A 5,333-nucleotide genomic window follows, 5' to 3' on the forward strand; every position below is an offset into this window, starting at 1 on the left:
AGCCTTGGCATGTGTTCATCATTGAGAGAGGGAAGAAATGGGCAGATTACGGTGAAGGAACGGAGCAAACTTAGGAATTTTCCAGAAGGGTTCTGAGCGCCCGCTCACCTATGCTGAGCGGCCGCGTAGAAAGCTGAGCGCCCGCTCAGCTATGCTGAGCGGCCGCGCAGGGTCGGGGAAAAAAATAATTTATTTTAGGACTTCTATTTCTATTTGGCTTCCACTTCTATGTAATATGAGTTTTATGGGACTATAATATAAGTAGATTTGGAGACGTTTTCAAGAGAGGATTGTGGTATTACACAAGGAGCGAAGGAGATAAGGAAGAAGACCGTTTAGTGCACAGCAACGAAGAGGAAGCATATTTTCTTGTGATTCTTGTTTCGTTGTAACGTTGGATGCTAGTTTTCTTACCTTGAACGTATTTACTCTTGTGACGTACTCTGATTTTATATAATTAGTTTAGTTATTATTTTCTTCTGTTTGTTTATCATGATTTCATATGAACCCATTATGACGATAAGTGCTATTATGGGCTAATCGTGATCATGGGGTTGCAACGGATTTATTATGGAATTCTTTAGTTAATTGTTTAATACTTTAGTGTGTGATAATTGTATGATATCTAGTTTTGGTTGTGCGTATTCGTCTTATGTGCGTCGCGAATATATAAGATAGAGTGTTAATCTCTTGTGAAGCGACGGTGGATCTTGAGATTTAGAACTTGCCATGCTAGCATAGGTTCATGTATGTTGTGCATGATTAGTGGGTAACTCTAACAGTTTTATTTGCCCTATGTAATCAAAAGGAATAACTTGTGCTTAAATCTTTGTGTTGTCAATTTCTGTAGACATATAGGAACTCAACATAATTGATGACTATTCAACTTCTATCTTGATTGTGGATGTTTGGTAGAATGGTATTAGTACAATGAAAGTTGGTTTTTATCAGTTTTGTGTTATTCGATTAATATCATCACTGTCACATGCTAAAGGTAATAACAATGACTATTGAAGGAAGTAGTAATGAAGTTGTGATCTCATGAGTGTTTTATTATTGATAAATTGAAGTGTTAATTAAGTGATTAATTAAGTAATTAATTATAGTTAATATTTAGTCAACAATTCTAAGTGTTAGTGTCTTAACATTGAGAAGTAATCATACATTGGTGAGTGAGTTTAATTAGAGAATAAATTAGTCTGAGTCTCTGTAGGAACGAACTAGAAAGTATTCTATATTATTTGCGAACGCGTATACTTGCGTGAATATTAGCGCGTGTTTTCACCCTAACAAGTTTTTGGCGCCGCTGCCGGGGACTCGGCGTATTTGTTTAGTTTATGTACTTACCATCATTGGTCATTAGGACTCAGTGATTAGGACGTAGTAGTTACTTATTGTTTCCGGTTGTGTTTCAGGTACTTTAGCAAGCGTTTATGCAAACTCGTTCTCGTACTCGCAAGAGGACTTTAGATACAGCTAAGGAGACAGACGAAGTTCTTGATATTCCGGAGAAGTTAGATTTTGAAGATTCGGATTCAGGAACTGAGCGGAAAGAACCAGTAAACATGGGTGATCGTATTGTTCAAGCTGATCCAGCTCTTATGGATTTTTCTCGGCCAAAAATTGATGACATTCAGTCAAGCATTCTTCATCCGGCTATTCAAGCTAACACCTTTGAAATCAAGCCGGGCACTATTCAGATGGTGCATAATTCTGTTTCTTTTAGAGGAGCGGCGACTGAAGACCCCAACATGCACATAAGGAATTTTGTCAAGATCTGCAGCACTTTTAAGTATAATGGCGTGACTGATGAGGCTATCAAGTTGAAGCTTTTCCCATTCTCACTGAGGGACAAGGCTAAAGACTGGTTACATTCCGAACCAGCTGGGTCCATCACTACGTGGCAAGATCTTGCGCAAAAGTTTCTGGTGAAGTTTTATCCGATGGCAAAGACTGCTGCTATGAGGAGTGCTCTTCTCAGTTTGTGCAGCAACCTACAGAATCTATGTGCGAGGCTTGGGAACGCTACAAGGAAATGTTGAGAAAATGTCCACATCATGGAATGCCTGATTGGATGGTGATCACTGGTTTCTATAATGGGTTGGGGGCCCAATCTCAGCCCATGCTCGATGCAGCAGCTGGAGGCGCCTTATGGGCTAAAAGCTATATTGAGGTGTATAATCTTATAGAGACTATGGCTGCAAATGAGAATCAAAACCCAACTCATAGGATGGCGTCAGGTAAGGTAGCAGGTATTCTGGAAGTTGATGCAGCCACCGCTATTGCAGCACAGCTTCAAGCGCTATCAATGAAGGTTGATTCTCTGGCTACATATGGAGTTAATCAAATAGCTATGGTTTGTGAGCTTTGTGCAAGTTCTCATGCTACGGATTAGTGTTCTCTTGTCAACGAATCTGTTCAGTATGTGAATAATTATCAGCGACAATAGCAGCCTGTGCCAGCGACCTATCATCCTAATAACAGAAATCATCCAAATTTCAGCTGGGGGAATAATCAAAATGCTATTCAGCTACCATATCAGCAAGGAGTGAGTAAACAGTTTAACCCACCTGGATTCCAGCAACCACAGCAGTATGCTACAAGGCAATCATATCCTCAACAGGGAAGTACAGCTACACCTACTAGTGCTGATTTTGAGGAACTTAAGCTGTTATGCAAGAGTCAGGCGGTTTCTATCAAGACCTTGGAAAATCAAATTGGTCAATTAGCCAATGCAGTGCTCAATCGTCAACCTGGCACTCTTCCCAGTGACACGGAAGTACCAGGCAGGAAGGAAGCTAAAGAGCAAGTCAAGGCTATTACCTTAAGGTCTGGAAAAGTTGTTGAGGCTGAAAAGGCGAAAGAAGGAGAAGCTGAAATTAGAGATGCAGAAGCTAAGCAAAAGGAGAAAGCGACGGAACCAAGGAAGACTACTGTTGAACACACTCTACCTGAGGCTAATACAGGGGAGAAACAGCTCTATCCTTAACCACCTTTTCCTAAGAGATTGCAGCAACAAAAGCTGAATAGACAGTTCGGTAAGTTTCTGGAGGTGTTCAAGATACTTCACATCAATATACCTTTCGCTGAGGCTCTGGAGCAAATGCCTAGTTATGCGAAGTTTATGAAGAGTATTCTTTCAAGAAAGGTGAAACTGGATGACCTTGAGACCGTTGCTCTCACGGAGGAATGCAGCGCTGTTCTGCAGCAAAAGTTACCACCAAAACTGAAAGATCCAGGTAGCTTCACCATTCCTTGCACCATTGGCAAATTGACTTTTGATAAGTGCCTTTGTGATTTGGGAGCAAGCATTAATCTGATGCCGTTGTCGATCTTTAAAAAGCTGGATCTGCCTGATCCAAAACCCATATACATGTCTCTACAATTGGCTGATCGTTCCATTACTTACCCAAGGGGCATAGTGGAGGATGTGCTAGTCAAGGTGGATAAGCTCTTCTTTCCTGCAGATTTTGTTATTCTGGATTTTGAGGAAGATAAGAAGATTCCCATAATCTTGGGAAGACCTTTCTTGGCTACTGGCCGTACCTTGATAGATGTGCAAAAAGGTGAACTTACTATGCGGGTACAAGATCAGGATGTGACCTTCAACGTATTCAAGGCAATGAAATTCCCTACAGAAGATGAGGAGTGCTTTAAAGTGGATGTGATTGATTCTGCGGTTACTTTGGAACTCGATCGCATGCTAATGTCTGATGCATTGGAAAAGGCCTTAGTGGGGGATTTTGACAGCGATGATGAAGATGGCAACGAGCAATTATAATATTTGAACGCTTCTCCCTGAAAGCGAAAGCTGGACATGCCGTTTGAATCTCTTGGTACTTCTGACCTCAAGAATGCTGAAGGAAAGCTCAAACCATCAATAGAGGAAGCACCTACCTTGGAGCTCAAGCCATTACCTGAACACTTGAGGTATGCTTTTTTAGGTGATGCATCTACTTTACCTGTTATTATTTCATCTGACCTTTCAGGTAGTGAGGAAGACAAGCTCTTAAGGATATTGAGAGAATTCAAATCGGCTATTGGATGGACCATAGCAGACATCAAGGGGATAAGTCCTTCATATTGTATGCATAAAATTCTGCTAGAGGAAGGTAGTAAGCCGACTGTGGAACAGCAGCGAAGACTGAATCCTATCATGAAGGAGGTGGTGAAGAAAGAAATTCTGAAATGGCTGGATGCAGGCATCATTTATCCTATTTCTGACAGCTCGTGGGTAAGCCCCGTACAATGTGTACCTAAGAAAGGAGGTATCACTGTGGTAGCAAATGAAAAGAATGAGCTTATCCCCACTCGAACAGTTACAGGATGGAGAGTATGCATGGATTATAGAAAATTGAACAAAGCCACAAGGAAGGATCACTTCCCTCTTCCGTTTATTGATCAGATGCTTGACAGGTTGGCGGGTCATGAGTATTTTTGTCTTCTGGATGGTTATCAGGGTATAATCAGATTTGTATTGCACCAGAGGATCAGGAAAAGACTACCTTCACTTGTCCATTTGGCATGTTTGCTTTTCGCAGAGTTTCGTTTGTTTTATGTGGCGCCCCAGCCACTTTTCAGAGATGTATGATGGCTATATTCTCTGACATGATTGGAAATAATGTCGAAGTGTTCATGGACGACTTCTCCGTCTTTGGACATTCATATGATGAATGTTTGAATAATCTGCGCGCCGTACTCAAAAGGTGCGTGGAAACTAATTTGGTACTCAATTGGGAGAAATGTCATTTTATGGTGCGTGAAGGCATTATTCTTGGGCATAAGGTCTCTAACAAGGGTCTGGAGGTGGACAAGGCCAAGATGGGAGTCATTGAAAATCTTCCACCACCTAATTCTGTGAAAGGAATCCGTAGTTTTCTTGGTCATGCGGGTTTTTATCGGCGATTCATCAAGGACTTTTCAAAGATATCTAAGCCGTTGTGCAATTTTCTTGAGAAAGATGTGCCTTTCAAATTTGATGATGAATGTTTGGCAGCATTCGAGACTCTCTAGAAGAGTTTGATCACTGCACCAGTTATTACAACACCAGATTGGAAAGAACCGTTTGAGATGATGTGTGATGCGAGTGATTATGCGGTAGGTGCAGTTCTGGGACAGCGCAAGAAAAATCTCTTCCATGTGGTCTACTATGCGAGTAAGACTTTAAGTGGGGCCCAAATGAACCACACCAATACTGAGAAGGAGCTATTGGCTATAGTCCTATGAAATTTCGATTTTATCTACTTGGTACAAAAGTAACAGTATTCACTGATCATGCGGCTATTCGCTATCTGGTTTCCAAGAAGGATTCGAAGCCGAGACTCATTCGCTGG

General features: G+C 41.3%; 1 non-coding gene across 1 annotated transcript; it reads right to left on the bottom strand.

Moving 5' to 3' along the window:
- Positions 1-1,958: 1,958 nt before the first annotated feature.
- Positions 1,959-2,064, bottom strand: LOC141681868 (small nucleolar RNA R71). The gene has a single exon (XR_012559288.1). It is a non-coding gene; the product is annotated as a small nucleolar RNA R71 (small nucleolar RNA).
- Between the last annotated feature and the right edge of the window lie 3,269 nt (positions 2,065-5,333).

This window comes from Apium graveolens, chromosome 8 (assembly GCF_009905375.1).
Source record: "Apium graveolens cultivar Ventura chromosome 8, ASM990537v1, whole genome shotgun sequence".
NCBI lineage: Eukaryota > Viridiplantae > Streptophyta > Magnoliopsida > Apiales > Apiaceae > Apium > Apium graveolens.